The sequence below is a fragment of the Hydra vulgaris genome, chromosome 12 (assembly GCF_038396675.1).
Source record: "Hydra vulgaris chromosome 12, alternate assembly HydraT2T_AEP".
Lineage (NCBI taxonomy): Eukaryota > Metazoa > Cnidaria > Hydrozoa > Anthoathecata > Hydridae > Hydra > Hydra vulgaris.
The window spans coordinates 61,181,531-61,200,987 of record NC_088931.1 but is presented as its reverse complement, the minus strand read 5'-3'; the positions used below and the strand labels follow the sequence as shown (position 1 = coordinate 61,200,987).

Genomic DNA, 19,457 nt, shown 5'->3' with positions numbered 1-19,457 from the left:
TGCATCTATTACACTTATTAAAGATAAAAATTTATTTTATGAATCATGTGATAATATCTAACAAGCTAGAGATTTATTGGTTTCGATCGATTATTAAAATGTTGTAAAATACTTTCTTAGCAAAAACGTGACTCTTGTTCAAAAATGTGGCAAGAACGTTTTTTAATTATTCAAATATTAAACACAATTTACTGTCCGTACCCAAGGTTACTGTAAATTTTCAGTATCCTTGAGTATCGTGACGTATCTGTTTGAGTATTTTTAAAATGTGGAATATATTTGTACAGTGTAAAAACGACCACGAAAATTTTACGAAAACATGCTGAATCGTTTTTTTTTAAGCGGTCGTTTGACGTTTGTTTACGCTTTTTTCGAAATTCTTTACTATTTGTGTTTTCTATTTGTACCAAAAATCTTTACTGTTTGTGGAGTATAAATTAAGATTCACATTTTTAGATTCACAATATAATGTTTATGTGTGTTCTTAATGTTTCTAATGAACAGACCCGTAATGAATCAGTAAAAAAACACTCGTAGGATTTTTTTCTTTTTTTTCCCGGAAAATTATAGGGCGCACGACAACACCACGAGTTCACATGTTTTAGTAAAATTTATAATTTTTTATTTTTCCAGTTAATTAAAATGTGGTCAGTCCGGAGTAATATGAGATTTTTACTCTGCGTTTTTTTTCTCCTTAGTAAAAATCTCATATTAAATTTTTACTCCTATTATGAGATTTATACTCCCATGAAGTATTTTTCGGTAAAACGTATTTTTGCAACCAAACCGCGACGTATTTAGAGAATAATTTTAAACTTTTTAATTATAGCGGTTTCTTAAAAAGTGAATCTTTGTGGCATATATTTTGTTAAAAATTTAATGATGCATACTAAATTTGCCGACGTTTATAATTTATGAAAAATATCTATATATCCAAATACATCTATTAGTAAAGGTTTTTTCGAATTTTCGAAGAAAAACAAAGTTATTTGTAACTTAAGATAATGAGTTTTATCATCTGGGAAAACCTGGCGTTAAGGTAAGCAGTTTTTCTAATTATAGTTTTTTAAAATAGCGAGATTTGGAATAAATTTACAAATGCAAAGTCTCCTTTTTAAGATTCTTTAACAATAGTTTTTTTCATATTACCTTTTTTACATATTGATTAATAAATCTTTAATCTGTATAAAAAAGTATATACACGTTACGTCAAATAATTACACTTTTGAGACGTAACGGGTAAAAAAAAACGAGGTTTAAATTAGGTCTTAAATATAGATTTTCTTACGTGACGTTACGTCTCAATTAACGTCTCCATTTGAAACATCAAACGAGATGTAATTTAATAAAATTTATTTAGTGCGCAGCTAAACAGCCGCCTATCAACTAAATATTTCTTTTATCTGCATATATTAACAAACTTGTTTGTGTAAAACCTAAATAATATGTCATTTATGTTTTACACTTTATGTATATTTATTTACACCTACAAGCAGGACGATTACAATGGTGTATCACCCCCTCCCCTAAAGAAGGTAAGTCATAGACGGTTTTTTGAGGAACATAGTCTGCTATTTAACATATTTATTTATCATAAATGTGTCAAATAGCCGACTTGACACATTTATGATAAATAAATGTGTCAAATAATTAATATAATTTAACATAAATTTATATAAAAAGGCTTTAAATGTGACTAAACTGGTCATCATAAGTAATTTTATCCAACATTTTATGGGAAATTGTCAAACTAACATAAATTAACATAATAATTATAAATAACAGTTGGGTTAACAAGAAAGTAGAACAGAAGTCAATTAAAAAGTTTGTGCGCCTATTTATTTATTTTTTTTACTATCTTTTCCGGAATGTTTTTCGTATTCCTTTGAAAAAAGTAAATTATTAAAAAAAAGTAGCTATATATGAACTTGTTATTGACATGTTAGTTTTAAAGAAATAATTTTCCTGTCGTTCAAAAAAATAATAAATAAGTCTTTAGAAAATATGGATGGGATTTTACGATGTTTTGAAAAAGAAAATGTATTCAATTTTTTACTGCTCCTATTTTTTTTAAAGCACTATATAGATATAATATATATATTCGTTATACTACTATATAGGTATATTATATATATATTCATCACTTATATATATATATATATATATATATATATATATATATATATATATATATATATATATATATATATATATATATATATATATATATATTTATATATATATATATATATATATATATATATATATATATATATATATATATATATATATATATATATATATATATATATATATATGTATATATATATATATATTATGCTTTAATGTCATATTTAGTTGTAAGTACATTCGTTACTTTGTCACGAAAAAAATGTTTTTACGCTCTTCGAGTTTAATCAAAACCACAAGCAAAAACGTATACAAAGTTTCAAAGCATATTTTGTTATTTTGATATTTTGTAGAAAATAATAAAATTAGGCCACTATTAGATTTTTTTGAAAATTCTTATTAACTGGGGAGATATTAGGTGCCAAAATTTGACCCACTTTGTAAAAATATTTGTGCATGGAGTGCAATTGATACTTTGAAGAGCAGTTTCAGCAACATGAATTTGAGAGACAAATTTCTTTTTTTATTTTCTGGTAAATTTTTACAGTAAAAATAAAATTTCAATATAATTTCACTTTTTGATGTCTAAAAATTAAGGTTCAAAATTGCTACATTTGAAATTGTACACGTACTTTGAGCATTAATATCTCCTAAGCAGGAGTGGACCCAGACCATCTAGTAAGAGAGGGTAGTTTTTAAACTATTTTTTGATTCGGTGCATCCAGACTATTTAGGAAAGAATAAGGAGCGGGGGTTGATTTGGTTGATAAATAGTTCTAGCTAAATAGTTAGAACTATTTAGTTAAGGCGAGGGGAAAGGGGAGGTTGCAATATTTTGATTTTTGAGTTAATTTTTTTAGAATATTAGTCTTTCACTGTCTTTTTTCAATATGTTTATTTTTTTCAATATGTTTCTATCGCCTTCTACAATAAATACAGTTTTCATATATATAAACAACAAAATAAGTAATGGCTAGAGCAAAAAGGGGGAAGCAATTGCTCCTATTGCCCCCTATGGATCGCCCTTGCTCCTAAGGCTATAACTTGCTCATAAATTTCCTAATTTAGTACCTATAACAATTGTGGCTTTAGGTCTACCATGAAATGTATAAGTTATTTTGTTTCCTTATACATGAATCTTCCAATATCTGCACAAAAATCCATGTGCTCAAGCAATAAAAAGCCAGCAGAAGTCCTAAAATTAGTCTTGTTTTGCCACATTTTGAACTTACCAAATACTCTAGCAACGGTATAGATATGCTTAGCTCGACTACTTTTCATCGTTAGCTATTGGCGGGAGATTAAATAAGCGCGAATTTCATATGTACAGACTGGCATAAATGGCGAAACGTTGCAAAAATGGCATAAGTGAGAATTGACATATGTGCAAAACAGTTACAAAAACTGACATAAGTATGAACTGACATAAGTGCGTCAAATAAACTTGCAAACATTGGTATAAGTGTGAACTGGCATAAGTGTGCCAAATAAAATTGCAAATATTAACATAAGTGCAATTTAGCGTTTTGCGCATATGTTTATATGCACTAACGCCAGTTCGCACATATGGCTATGTTAAAAAATTCTTTTGGCGCACTTATGTCAGTTCACATTTATGATGATTCGCAATTATGACAGTTTTTTCAACTGATTTGCACTTATGCCAGTTCGCACTTATTTAAGTTTGCACTTACACCACTTGCACTTATGCTTGATCGCACTTATAAAATTCGCTTATTCAGTCGTCCCAAAGTGTAATATCCTAAGTAAAGGAGAAATATATCTTTTAACATGACTACCAATTTGGTGTGATATATGTGTTAATGACTGGAATAATTTCTAAACCACCAATTCCCTTGGATAACCATTTTTATATTAGCTTTAAATAATCAATATTGATTTCTACACAAGCAATTTCCTTTGGAAAATCATTGGTAATATCTTTAGACAATTTTTAATAATTGCTTTTAAGGAACTTGATGAGGAAACTGGATTTTTGGCTAAACTCCGTGAAAGCCAAAAAGATTATTTTGGATTAAAAAAGGATGACTCGAAAAGTTAAATTCTTCAATAAAAAATGGTCAAATGAGAAAAAAAAAATCTAAATTACTGCTGTATATAGATCGATGATATACTCTGTATCACTGATGTTGCTTTTGCAAAAGTTAAAAATAATTTTCCTTTTTTAAAAATTCTTTATGCAAAGTCAGATAATCTTATCATGGAAACATCTACTTAGACGCCCTTTACATAGTATGCAAAGCAAAGCAATTCTTAAGATTACAAAGAGCCTCAAGTTGAAAAAAATCAGTGTGATAGAGAATCAGCAGGAGCGAAATGTGAAATGAATTCAGAATTCAGAATTCAGAAACACTTTATTGACTGCAGAAGATGTTCATGAGACTCTTCAAAATGGTAAAGGAAATCAAAATGCTGATGAGACTGTAGTCAAAACAAACTCCAAAGCCTCTACTTAATTAGAACCTAATCTGAATCCCAACATAAGCAACTAGTATTCTTTTTTGAAATGTGAAATATGTCGTTTTGTTGATGCAGGAACACTTTATTGACTGCAGAAGATACTTGTAATAGTAAAAAATTGAACTATACAAGTGTTACACTTTATAATCCAGTTGAATTTGTTAAGCCCTTTAGTTCAACTTGCAAAAATTATACTGCATCAACAATTTCCAAAAAACTACGAGTTAATAGAAGTGTTAACACTTCTAGGTTTTATACACAAATTGATTGCGCTGAATCATTTAGATAATGAGTCATTGGAAGAACACATGCTATCAGAAAACCACAATTTTCAATCTGTGAAGAAATCTATGGTAGACAAAGCAAGACTATCTTATATCAACAAAATGAAAATCTTGAACCTAAATTTTTTTGATTATCTTCTATTATCCCATTCTGTCATTAAAGAAGGGATTGAAAACTTCACAAACATCACTGGATGAGCACAAGAAGAAAAGCATTCAGATTTTCTTCAAAGCAAAAAACATTTTTAATGCAGATGTTTATGTCTGAAGAAGAACGTGATAAGAAAATGAATCCAAAGCAGGTTCATAAGCAGCTCAGGACAAAGTTAAAGTTGATTGAATATGTGGCAACTCAAAAAGTTTGATTATTCTAGGCAAGTTTATTTATTATCCTATTTAAAACACAAAACTTAAAATTAACTTGTATATTTACAACTAACCAAAGTTTGTATATAAAATAAGATGTGACTTTATTCTTTTCTTGGGGCTTAAGATGAATATATTTTTTTTAGATATTGGAAGACTCATGTATAAGTAAACCAAATTATTATAATAAGTATGTTATGAACAACTTTTTGGGCTGGAATAAAAGTCTTATTTTTGGAACAAAATTTTTTATTTAAAACACAAAATTTAAAAATAACATCAAAAAAAGTCATTTTTTTAGTATTTAAAGAGAAAAATAAAATTAGGCACCTTCTTCTAATATGGTCAAGTCATTTCCTAACACCCAAAATATGGTTTTGTACAACATCAAGATCCAATTTGCCAAGACAGCAGGTAATTCTAGATTTTAACTCATTAAGATTCTTTTCTGTTTCGCCTTCATAAAATTTATTTTTTAAGTTTCCCCAAATGGTTCTATTGGCCGTGTTTTAGGCACATTTGCAGGATTGATCGATCTTGATACAAAATTGATTTTTTGCTCATTAAGGTAATTTACCACGTTTTTTACATAATGAGCAGATGCCGAGTCTGGACAAAAAATGTACTCTCCTGTACTATAGAATTTATTTATAAAAGGTCTAAAATATTTTTTAATTATGGTTTCAAGGTAGACTGTTTGGTTCACTGCCATTCCTGAAGGATTAAAAAACAGCTTTGATACGCCTTTTGGTGAAATACAAAGCCAAACCAATTTTTTTTTTTATATTTGGCTTTGAAATCAAACTTTACATGCGGGGAGTCAGATTAATATCACTTGATTTGATCACTTTGACATTGATCACAGAGTCGCCAGCCTGCGACGAATGAGTTTAAGTAAAGAAAAATATATCATCTAAAGCAAAACTGATATTTTTATATTTTTATAGCCCTCGTTTCACATTATCTGAAATGGTTCTCACATACACTAGTCAATATAAATACCTGGGTCATTTGATCTCAAACAATATGCAGGATGATAAAGATATTTAAAAACACGTGCGTTCTACGTATGCTTAAGCTAACCTCATCCGTAGAAAGTTCAGCTCAACACAAATACAAACAAAGATTATGTTATTTAATTCCTTTTGCAGCCCAATCTGTGGATGTCAGCTGTGGTATCTTTGGAGAAAAGACTCATTCCATCGCCTATGTGTTGCATATAATAATACACGTCGCTTGATATTAAACAAGCCACCATGGAACAGTGCAAGTGAATTATTTGTGAAACATGGTGCCCATTCACTTAATGTTGTTATTTGCAAGCAACAATACTCCTCACTGTTACTGCTGCAGAATATTGAGAACCTCGTCATAAAAGCTTTTGTTAACTTAGACAGGTTCTTGCTGTCTCCACTGATGTTTAAATGGAGAGTTATATTTTTAACACCTTAATTTCTTATCTTTATTTTTTTTCTTGGGTTTTGCTTATATTCAAGTGCGTTAGTCTTTGTTTTATTCTAATCCACTTTATTTTACCCATTGTATATTTATCATATTGGGCCTTGAGTATTTTTATGCATCACATGATGTGATAATGTGTGTTATTTGTTATGTGTTTATATGTGTTGAGGTAATATGGGTTTATATTTTGTAACTGTTTGTGTCAATATCTGGTAAATATAAAGTGTTTCTATGTGTGTTATGTGTTGTAATGTTATGTATTTATAATTTGTATGTGGTTATTATGTTGCTTCTTGGGTTTCAAAGTGTTGTGACTTGGCTTAATTTACAGCAAGAGTGTTGTTCTTGCTAGACAAGTGGCGTACTTTGCTAAAATATGGATTGGCTTTGTTGAGAGCAATAACGCCGTCCTTGCCAGCCAAGTGGTGTACTGTCATGATGAAACACATTATAAAATCTTTTTGTAGTTAATGTAATCATAAAATATATGATTTTTAATTAAATAAAAAATTTTCATAAATATTTCTCATAACCAGTGCAGTTGTTACAACAACATCAAAAAGTGCTGCCCCAACAGTAACAGGAGTGACATCTGCTAAAGTAAATAAGTGATTTGTAGTTTTTATAGGTTGTTATAAAAATAAAACTTTAGAATTTTATACATTACTTTTTATTTTTAGATTTACTGTTAAGTCTTTTTTGCATTTAGAAAATTGAATAAGGGGCCCACAGAGGGTGGGCCCCTTATTCAATTTTCATACCAAAAGTTAATAGAAATAGACTGTTATAAATGTTTTTGTAAATTTTGAATAAGATTGGAAAAAAAAAAATTCTCATAAAGATTTTGTTTCTTTGCTTGCAGTTTCTGAAGTGTTTTTAAAATAATTGTTTCTTAAAGCTACGTTACACTGGTAAATAAGATTTTTTTTTTAAATTTGTTTAACTTAAAATAATTGAAAGGTCCAGGGGGAAAAACGATGGGATAACCAAAAATCTCATTTAGAGACATGAGCAAAGAAACTTTCACAACTGATAAAAACGTATGCGTATATAAGTGCGTATAAAATAACTATTCCGAGATATTGACTTTGTAGAATAAAGTCCACTAATGCGTTTTAAACGGTAATAACGTGTGTTTACCATTCTTAAATTTCTTTTAAGAATGGCGACGATGCAAAAAATTGAGAAAATCCAGGGAAATCCAAGCTGAGCGTGGAGTCTCATCGTTTTTCCCCTGGATTTTCTCAATTTTTTGCATCGTCGCCATTTTTTTTACAAAAAATTTTTCGACTTTAGTGTTATTGTTCTTGTTGTAACTTTCTAAAAAATTTGCAAAGATTAACGAAAGAACTAAAATTTGATAATTAAACCAATCACAATTACTTTAATAATAATCAAATAACAGTTACTTAATAATAAGGCAAAATTTGATTTCCAATTCTGTCATTCTCGATCGACTAAATTTTTAAAGAATAAGATTAGTCTTCTTCTAAATAGTCAAGATAGATATCATCTTTGTTATCTTCCACCGCTGCAGTTGTGGTTAGCCCATCATAAAACCGTTTAGCGTCTTGATCAATAATGAATTTCTCAAAAATATGAGATCCTCAAATTTTGCTTCAGGAATTGGGAGAGATCCATTGTACAGATTTTTAAGTGCACTGTGTTGAGGTTGACGGACGTTCTTATTTTTGCCTCGCTTTAGCGGTTCCCAAATTATGTTATTGGAAGAAAATAAACCGAAAATACATGATACACGATAGAACAGCTCATTAGGAGATTTGCTATCAATCTTCAAGGTGCGAATAGTACACGTTGGAAATAGGCACTTGGTTTTGTACATAGGTTTCAAAAACTCATCCCATGCTTTAAAAAACTTCGTCTCACACTTTATAACTTCATAAGGTGATGGCTTTAGTCTAACACTACGGATTTCATCCCTCTAATCTTCAGGTACTTCAGCGAGCGCTTTTGATTAATACAGACCATATCTCTATTGCATTCCAAGCATGAATGGCCACGGATTGGAAATAAAACCAACACACTCTCCAATCTTTTCAAGTCGTTAACAATATAATGCAAGTATCTCATAACGGTATAAATATTGTTCTGCCCCGCACAAGAGCCACAAAACATTACAAGCGTCTTAACTGATGGAACAAGATTGTTGTTGATAAATTGGTCGAGGAATGAGCACACATCATCTGATCCTTTTTTGGCAACACTTTCATCGCATGTGTAGAAGTAAGCTTCATCAGTTGCGAGAACATGAATGTTAAATGAGATGAAATTTAACTGTCCGCGATAGTAGACATCATTACTTGTAACATTTTGAGTTATCAAGTTCTTCTCAAAATCCATTGTGATAGCTTCAACAATACTTGATTTCATACACTGCTTACGATAGTCAGTTTTAATTTCGTAGAACTTGTTAGCTTTTTTCTTGTACAGCGTGTTTTCCATTCTTGCTTTTTCTAATTCCTTTGTAAATTTAGCTTTCTCCGCGTCACTAGCAATTTCGGTTTTAGCTTGTAAGCTTGTTTCATCGAATATAAAACTGTCACATGTACTGCACATATCTTTCCTTGGATAGCCAAATGCAATGTTGTGCTTCTTTTGGAAATGTTCGCGAAATGTTTCATAAGACACCTTTTTGTCCGGATGTTTTTCATTAAACATTGTAGATAAATCCGAAACATGCAGGTCTTCAAGCAAATAAATACGATTTGAATCTTTAAGCGAATAATGAGACTTACGTCCAGGCAAAGATTTAATAAAGTTGAACATTAGAGTTACTGTGACTTCCTTAATTTTATAAGGGCGATTTAATTGTTTTTCTCGACCATCATTTCTTTATAACATCAGTAACACGTCCATGTTTTGCCATTTTTTTCGTTAACTTACATTCGCTAACGTCATCAAGACTTTCTTTGCCAGAGCTGGTTGGGTGGTAATCACTATCCATTGCGAAATTATCTGTAATAAATGATTATTAACGTTCAATTAATACTAATTTAAGCAATAACTTACAGTAAAAAAACTTAAGAGAGACAATGTATGACGCCACGCTATAAAGGGATGGGATGGGCAATTTTAAAACGTATTTTTCGTAGGTTTGCCATTGTTTTCTCCTTTCGCAATACGATATTTTGAAAAGCGACAAAAAATGCTACTAGATGGCACTAGCACAATTTTTTCAGGCAATTTTGGAATCTCATCGTTTTTCCCCTGGAACCTTCAATTGTTATAAAATTTGATAAAGTTAGTGTTAATCTCAAAAAGTCTTGGTTTTCATACAACTAAGTTCTATGTAGCACGTGCCAGAGCCAAGTCATTTGATAATTTGTTTTTTAAATTTGAAAAACGCGCATTTCAAGGTATCTCATTGAGCGAATATTACACAAGTAATGCTGTATTTCAAATGTTTTATTTGTAATAGTTTTAATAAGTATTTTTATCTGTCATATAATGTGGTAATGTGTGTTATTTATTATGTGGTAATATGTTTTATATAAGTTTATATAGATTTTTATTTTGTAAATATTTATGTAGGTGTTTCTATGTGCGTGCTGTTAGTAGTTAAAATATGTACAATAAACTAACTTGATAACTTATAATAACTTAAATTAATTTTGAAAGTCCAGTTAAGCCTTAATTTATGGATTATACTCCTAATAACTCTAACATTCTCTAACAAGCTAATATCTTAGTTTCTAGGATGTTCGAGTTATTGAGAGTTTACTGTTACATGTTAAGCTGTTTGTTAATTATGTGATGTTTTTGTTGTGATAATTTGTGTTGATAGACGAGTTGGCTTAACTTAAAGTTAGTATCTATTGTTAAAAATGTTAATTCGGTCATTTCATTAATAAAACTGGCTACATGTAATCATTCACTAAAAGCCAAGGATTTATTAATGTTGTGCAACTGGTTTAACACCATCAATCCGTGCTAAACTATCGAGTTATGAACATTCCATGCAACGAAATAGGAAGGTGTTGTTTTAGAATTTCCCACCTTTGAGGACTGCTACTGAATAAATTGTAAATTTACTGAATTGTTCCGAAATACGTTACTGCTTCTTTGCATGATTCAGCGCAATCGACACCAACTAAATTTAATGTGTGATTTCCGAAGCTAAAAAACATACAGTTTGGATTTTGTTCTAACAAAACCGCTTGCACACCTTTATACTTTCCAGCCATATTAGCACTGTTGTCGAAAGCTTTACCTATGCAGGCTTCGAAATCCAGCTTCAAAGTTTTCAATATTTCTAGTGTTCGAGCAGCAATTTCTCTTCTAATTTTTTTTGAAAAATTTTCAAATAAAATAAATTTTTCTTCAACTGAAAAGTTTGAATTGTCTAAAATTTTAACATAACGAATAACCAGAGTAGTTTGCTCCTTGTACAAGAAATCTGGAGTAGCATCAACTATTATTGAAAAATATTTTGCTTTGACAATTTCATGGATTGCTGTTTAAACATGTGAACCACAAATATCAATAAATTCGTTCTGAATTCGTGTTGAAAGATAATGAGCTTGTATTCGCTGCATTCACTGTTGTGATTCTTAAACACTTTTAACATGCTCAGCTAAAAGTGGGTCATATTTGCTAAGAAGTTTGATAATGCCTAAAAAGTTCCCATTCGCTCGATCACTTATTTGTTGATTTGAACCAAAAAGTGTTAATCCACGATCAGAAAGAAAAAGAAGAACATCTAGAATACGTTGGAATAATTTTTTCCAATTTTCAGTTTCAGTTTTGAGTTTAGATAAAAGTAAATTATTAACTGAAGTTTCACATAATGCTGCTCTACTACCAGATTTTCATACAGCAGTTTTCTTTATGGTAAATTGAATTTTCGTGCGACGGTATACGATCTTTCAATCTTCTCCAACCTCTACAATGCCCCATCTGGCAGAACCAGAGAAATATGACACATTTGCAGCATTTTAAACAAGGTATACAATACAAAGATTGTTTTTAGTAATCTTAAGAAAAGACTTCATTTGACTAGAATGGTTTTTGTTGATAATCCCAATGTCAATAAAGTTGACCGGATTATCTTGATGAGTCTAATCTGTTGTCTCTGGTTCCATATCTCAAATTTTATTTGCACTTTAATCTTCCTGTAATGAGATTTTGGGTTTAAGCTGTTCCTGGTTTACAATATTTAAATTTTCTGTTGGTTTTTGTTCCAAATTCGGGTCTTCTGCAATTGGAACAACTTAATTTTCAATACTACTACAGTCACTCTCACTTTGAGATTGGTTTGCTGGTTCAATATGAACTGTATTTTGTGATCTTTTTAAAAACGAATATATTTTCTTCGAGTTGGTGCATGCTTCTTTGGCCAACTCTTTTCTTCGCTGCCTTTTACTTGCACCACTATCAAATTTTCTCCTTAATTTAATGTTACCTGAAAATATTAAAATTTATAAACATAATAAATTTATACATCGATCAAACTTATACAACTTTATATATTAAACTATGTTTAAAAAATTATTTACCACAGAACAAAAAAATATTACTTTTCTCCATGTTACAAAATGTAACGTACAAAGGTTAACGAACAAAACGAAACGTACACAAACGCAATATATATCAGTTTAAGAAACAGTTCAAAACAAATTGATTTAATCCCGTTTGATGAAATACAACTAAAAAAGAAGAGAAAAAATGAAGCTACTAAAAAGCAGAGCAATAAATCATAACTCAAAAACTAGCACGAGATAAAAATGATTGACTTGACATGGCTTACTATATAACAGGCCTGGCCAACGCGCGGCTTACGTAAAAAACTGGAGGCAAGATTAAAAATATTACTTTGCAGTAATTTACATTTTCAGTTAGGTGTTTTTCGCATGAATATAATATTTGTATGATATATCTACTAAAAGTAAATTATAAAAAGTGAAAAGATGAATTCATTATTCTTTTTTTTTTAATTTTGTTTACAATTAACATTGTAATATAACTAACAAATAACATTTATTTATAACAATTTTAAATTAACTTAAATTTATCTAAAACTAATTTTGTTTAAACAATTTAGTTAGTATATATAGATTTATGTTTTGCTATAATTTAATATTAGCATTTACCACAAAATTTATTAATGGGTTTTTTAAGTATTAAAAAAAAAGAGGTAAAATCTTTAGAGAATAAAAAGTAAATACAAGCTTTTTTAGATATTTTACTAAACACTACTTTACATTTTTTGTTAAAAAACTGTAAAATAGTGTTTAGTAAAATGGCTCCTTAATAGGAGTTTTACTAAAATTTTACTAAATAGTGTTTAGTAAAATTGGCTCCTTGTGTGAACTAAGTGAATAGAGTTGACAATAATTGTTAAATAAAATATTTGTCATTGTTAATCCATGATGTCTTTGCATACCTAATGAATAAAATTCTGAAAGCATCATAAGGAGGTTACACAGTGATGACCGACAAGTGTCATTATATACTTTATAAAAAAGAATGTAACAGTAAGTTGCCTGTTGACAAACTTTGTCACCAGGAATTGCCAAACCTCCTCGATTTATTAACTTTATACGGTATATAGTTACTTTTTCAAGAACTTGTTGAACGGAAATAAAATAAGTTTCTCCTGAGCCTTGTCTTAATTTTCCAAAGAGCTTTTCTATTGGATTTGTTGTAAAGTTGCCTAACAATACATACTGATGAGTTTTATCTAAAAGATATTTTGACAACTGAACCAAACCAAAACAGGTCTAAGCTAAACAATTAGCAGTGTCTCTTGTTAGTAATTTGACTCTTTTTCCTTTTTCTGTTTTTTTTATTTGTATTGCAAATTCACCTATTGCAGAAAGTTTGCTTAAATTGTCATCATTAGCAGAAGCAATAGCAGCTCGATTAGAATCTTTCAAACGTATGTCTGCATATGGACTGTGAACATTACAAATTTTCTAAAATTCAACAACTTTAGAGATGAAAATAATTGTCCCTTCATTTTCATGCAGGTCTGGATGACTTTTTAATGCTGACAATGTTTCATCGCAAAACACTTGCAGATAAGTGATAACTTTTTGTCTTTCTATTGGCTTTGGATAAACAGAAACTTCCGTTAATTTAGACATTTTAACAATGTTTTTCGTTTCAAGCTTGTACAAATTAATATTATCAACCCACCATGCCATTTTATTTTCTCCATTATTATAAAATTCAAGTTCTTGAGTTTTTTTTGTGATCCAGTTATTACGTATACTTTTTAATAAATGAACATAATCAAATAAAAGAAAAGTATCTTTATATATCATGCTTCCTTTTTTTCAAAAAAGTTATAAACTTTTGATTGACTCTGTTACCATCACAGACAATAGCAACAACATTGCCCACATTATTTTAAATTGCATCAAGAATCAAGGTTGTCTGTTCAAAAAGAAACTCAGCATCAAGTTCTCTGACTGGTAACATTTTGTAAAGAAATTTTGGTCCATTAAACAATGTTACAACCAAAAAGCTCAGTACTGCGTTTGCTAATAGATGAGGTTTGTTAACTGATTTACCAAATACTATGCCACCATGATACTGCAACATTGGTTTAACATAAACCTCATCAAGAAGTAAAATGCATGCTATTTGTCTATCATCTCTAAGATTGGAAAAAATATGTCTGATATAAATGGTATTATCTAAAGATTTACATTTAGATGTAATTCTTCCTCAAGTACGTAAACTTGGAAGTTCAAAATCTTCTCTGATGTGATTGTAGAATGATCGTGAAAGAAAAAAATACTCAAATGCTCGCACAATTGTTTCAATTGAATACTTTTTTTCCCCAATACATGTTTTATTCATTGACAAAATTTGTTGATATACAACTTCTTTTTTAGGTGTTATTTCACAACAATTTAAAAATCTTAATGCTTCTTGGATATGAGAAAATTTCTTCATAATATAAACTCGGTTAGATGATAAAGTCATAACACTAACTTTAACACCACAATGAAATGCTTCAAAAGTGAGATTCTTTATTTATGCAAAGAAGAAATCTAGGAATAGCTGACTGAATATATAATATATCATTGCATAAATAATTAATAATAGCAAAATTAAATTCATTAGTTTTTAACTTTTCATATAAAACATTAATACTTTCTATTTTTTCTTGTGAATTAAATATTGCTAATTCATCCTCATCTTGCCAGTGAACACTATTAAGACTTTTTGACGTTTTTCTAAGTGGCATGGGTACAGTAGGAACTAAGCTTGGCTTTATGCAATCAAATGCTGACGGAGCATCACTAGGTCTCAGCTTCCCATAATCAGTAACAGTTGAATAATTTTTTGGCCAATGTCTTTTACATACTACTGTGTTATTAGTATCAGGAACATTATCTCTTGGTTTTATAACAATCCAACGTTTTCGTTTTTCAATGTTTCTTAGAACTTCCAAGAGTTAAACATTTAGACTTCCAATGGAAGTCTAAATGTTTTAACTCTATTCTGAGGATTATAATTGCCATTGCAATTTGTTACACAACATCGGCAAACCATTTTCTAAATACTAAATTAAATCCTTAGCTTAATCCTTCACCTCTCAACGAACTTTTTTTTTTAACTTATAAGTTAGTTAAAATAATGATGGGTGTTTGGTTATTGTAAATATTATGCAAATATTAAGTTTATGCATATATATATATATATATATATATATATATATATATATATATATATATATATATATATATATATATATATATATATATATATATATATATATATATATATATATATATATATAGATAGATAGATAGATAGATATAGATATATATAGATATATAGATATATTCTACTTAAAATAATTTAATCAAATAAAATTTTAAATAAAAATTATTTTGTTAATTTTATAATAATTACTTATTAATGTTATATAATTATTATTGTTACAAAAAAACTACCCCCGTATTTATTTTGTAAAACTGCTTTCTTGTTTTTCAAATATAAAACTATCTTGCCTCCAGTTTATTACGCAAGCCGCGCGTTGGCAAGGCTTGTTATATAGTAAGCCATGACTCGTATCAATATGATCAAGCGCGCCCGACTGAGGGTTAATTGCATCATTAAACGACTTAATTTTTATCATGTCGGATTTAGGTTTAGAAATTTGTAATTATGAAAAAGAAATTAATTTATTAACTTAAGGTAACTTTAAGTTAAATTATTTAAAGTAATTAGAAATTTACAACTATTATTTTGATGTTTATTTTGTGTTTAAAAATTGTATTTTAAAAATGTGAGGCCCCAACAATAATTTTATTTTATATATATTTTATATATATATAAATATATATATATGTATATATATATATATATATATATATATATATATAACAAAATTTACGTAAATGTAAAACTTTATACGTAACAAGGATTCCTTTCAACTTCATATTGAACATATGTTGAACATTCTAACGCTTAGTGCAATACTGTCCGCTGTGTCTATGCCTTGCAAATGACTGGGGCCCCGGTCATTTACTAGGCATAGATAAATACGAACCTTGACAACCAAGGCCTCTGCGCAGAGAAAAAAGTTGAGCGCGGTACTACCAGGGACGTGGTGAGGATCGAACTCGATACCTCTCGCTTATCGCGAGCGCTCTACCACTACACCACAACCGCATTACATTTGCAATGTGCTTTTAGAAGGTTGTTATTTATCAATACAGGAATACCAACATTATTGCAATGTTTTTTTTGCAGTAAATAAATGAGTTTTGTTGTCTAACAAATATTGCAGATTTTAAGTCTAGAATTTATATCCATAAACCACAGCAAGCCTTAAGCTGTTACTAAAGAGAGATCGAATTAAAAACCAGCTGCTTGTTCTAAGCAATCAGAAGATGTAGATTTTTTGTCAAGACAAAAGTATAAAGTTAAGTCGTCAACAAATAGAGCCACTTTAGGTGTTAAATTTTCATGAAGATTGATTTCGTAGATAAGAAACAATACAGTAGCAAAAATTTATGAGTACCACAAGATACCTTGTATACATATTGTGGTACCCTTAAAGTAGCTTGAAATAAAGAAGAGTGTAGTAAGAAATAGTTTAATAATTTCAAAACCTTTATATAAAGAATAATAACAGAGTGGATCGAAGGATAGTTGGAGAGGTCAAAGTTTTTTCTAGAGTTTTGAAAAATTGGAACCACTTATTTAGCACTTTTTAACAATTAAATATTATTAAATATTATATAATTAATAAGATTAAATGTTAGACTTACTTTAGTTAATAACATTGTTGAAGACTAACCAAAAGTCTCTAGAACCTAATATCTGATATAAAATATAAGATTTAGTAAACTGAGAATAACAGAGCTTAACATCAGACGGGGCCTTTTTACATTGGCTTCTTCGAGTAATAAAAAGACATTTGTTCTTAAGAGAGTTTGTTCTTGTAAAAAAGATGAAATAAATGATTAATAAAGCAACTGCTCAAGATGGTATAAAATATGGAGTAGAATGAGGTTTGACTTAAAATTGAAGAGTAGAAATAAAAGCTTCCAAACTTTTAGTCCAGAAGGAATAAAACCTTCTGAGTTGCGCTTTATGCATAAATATTATAGACATAAACATATTAGTTGTTAAAACTATAAAGTTTTAACAACTAATGTTTATGACCAATCAACTAATGTTCATTGTAAATCGGTTATCTTTTCCCAATGATCTGACAAGTTAACATATCAAAGCTTTGCATTAAACTTCTATATTTAGATTTATAACTATGTTTGTCGAAAGAAACAAAGGGTTCTGGTATAAAGTCGAGCTTGAACTGTCAACTGGTTTGCCGATGTTATTAATAAAAGTAAAAAGGTGGTGCTTCATTTAGTATTATTTTATATTTATATTTGAATTGAACATTTATAACTTCAAAGTGTAGTATTATTTATATATTATTTCATAATGCTATTGTTAATTAATTAATCCTAATAACTATAACAATTATGATAATATATAATAAGATAATTATAGTTAAATATATATTCATTCATTTATTATTAATTATATATATATATATATATATATATATATATATATATATATATATATATATATATATATATATATATATATATATATATATATATATATATGTATATATATATATATATATATATATATATATATATATATATATATATATATATATATATATATATATATATATATATATATATATATATATATATATATATATATATATATATATACACTGAGGGTTTAGTTTGTTTTTTTAACTATATTTCATTTTAATCTTTTTTTTCTGAAAAACTGGTTGGATTTTATACTTTAGGTGTGCAAAATGTTTTTGAAAAGTTTACTCCAAAATACGCACAAGTAATTTAGTGTTTATATATAACTTTCCTTTGGTTTTTAGATTAGCAGTCTACTAATACATTTTGCACATTTAAATCCATAAACTATCAACTTTTATATATCCCTTGCATGTTCTCCCTATTTCATAACGCTGTCAGTAATTATGTTTTCTGTGATAGCTATGTACACATTTCCATTTGGGTGTGTGTGTTTGTGTGTGTAAAACAAATATAAACAATCTTGGATTTTATGCAAACAATTTTTATTTTATTTTAAGGACTATAAAGAACACTCCAATTTGGAACAGTTAATTGAAAAAAATATTGGAAATCAACTATGTTTAGCTGTTCCATTGATTGATGGCTATTTAAAGGAGATAGGTAAAGCTCTCCATAGGAGACTGGCAAAAGGACAAGCCACGGGTTTAATGCCAATTATTTCTATGTATATTCCATGGTAGATCTATAGATCTATTGCTGCACTGTGTTAAGCATACGGAGGAAAGAAGGAGATGACATGGAGTAGAAAAGCTTCTATAAAAAAAATGGCTATTATAATTGATCAAAAGACTACTATAGAAAATTTTTTTGATCCATGGAGATTGCCAGGTATTAACTATTTACTAAAGCGAGTTCATAAAAAAAGAAAAAGTGATGTCAGTAACAAAACAATACATGAATTTACTGGAAAAGCAATTGCTCCAATAATAACAAAAACCCCTTTAAAGTTTGAGTGTTGTTTAAATAAAAACGTTGTAAAATTTTTTTTATTATATTCAAAGGTATGATGCAAATGGTATGATGGTTTTGCTATTGATGGAACAGTTCAATCTTTAATGAACCAGTAGTAGTAGCATCTAAGAAAAGTCTTTGAGATTAAATTAACACAAAAAAAGTTGGACAGCCTTTAATTTTGTTTACAAACAAAATTAAAAGCACAACTTTACTTTTTATTTTCTGGTATTTATTTCATTATCTTTATATTGTTATATAAAGTTTGATATAGAGCTCTATATGCTCGCAAATAATTAAGATTAAATAGTTGCATCAATAAAAATTTACATAACTTCATAAAATAAAACTTAATTATTAAAGTAGCATTTTCAATCTTTTTTGTAAAAGTATATTTGAGCCCCTGAGATGCATAGTGGTATAGATGCATAGTAGACATCATATTATGTCAAACTGTCAAAATTATCAAACTGTTTTAGAGGAAGTAAATAAAAACAGCATCATTATCGATATCATTAGACTTATACCACTCTACCATGTAATAGAACAAACAAAATGCTAACCATTGGTGGCAATAACTCAAAATATTGAAAAAAGTGACTTATACCACTATGCATCTCATGGGCTCATATATAATAAACATTTGTATAAATAAGTA

General features: G+C 28.8%; 1 long non-coding RNA gene across 1 annotated transcript; it reads left to right on the top strand.

Moving 5' to 3' along the window:
* The first annotated feature begins 833 nt into the window (after nt 1-833).
* LOC136087973 (uncharacterized) lies at nt 834-19,148 on the top strand. Its single transcript, XR_010642140.1, has 3 exons — nt 834-1,039; nt 17,466-17,564; nt 18,346-19,148. It is a non-coding gene; the product is annotated as an uncharacterized LOC136087973 (long non-coding RNA).
* The last annotated feature ends 309 nt before the right edge of the window (nt 19,149-19,457 follow it).